Consider the following 283-nt stretch of genomic DNA (forward strand, 5'->3'; position numbering starts at 1 on the left):
CTGCTCATGCCAGGGACCAGCACACACACCTGCACATGCCAGGGCCTCATACACACACACCTGCTCATGCCAGGGCCTCATACACACACACCTGCTCATGCCAGGGCCTAATGTACACACATCTGCTGCCAGGGACCAGCACACACACCTGCTCATGCTAGGGACCAGCACACACACCTGCACATGCCAGGGCCTAATGCACACACACCTGCTCATGCCAGGGACCAGCACACACCCCTGCACATGCCAGGGCCTAATGCACACACACCTGCTCATGCCAGGG

At 59.7% G+C, this 283-nt stretch overlaps 1 protein-coding gene across 13 annotated transcripts in view; it reads right to left on the reverse strand.

The window, feature by feature from the left end:
• FBRSL1 (fibrosin like 1) overlaps positions 1–283 on the reverse strand; it is a 78720-nt gene that overhangs the window by 45053 nt on the left and 33384 nt on the right. The gene's annotated exons all lie outside the window — the stretch shown is intronic.

The sequence above is a fragment of the Callorhinus ursinus genome, unplaced genomic scaffold (assembly GCF_003265705.2).
Source record: "Callorhinus ursinus isolate GAN/ISIS: 27379988/994484 unplaced genomic scaffold, GSC_fseal_2.0 scaffold150, whole genome shotgun sequence".
In the NCBI taxonomy this organism is placed as follows: domain Eukaryota; kingdom Metazoa; phylum Chordata; class Mammalia; order Carnivora; family Otariidae; genus Callorhinus; species Callorhinus ursinus.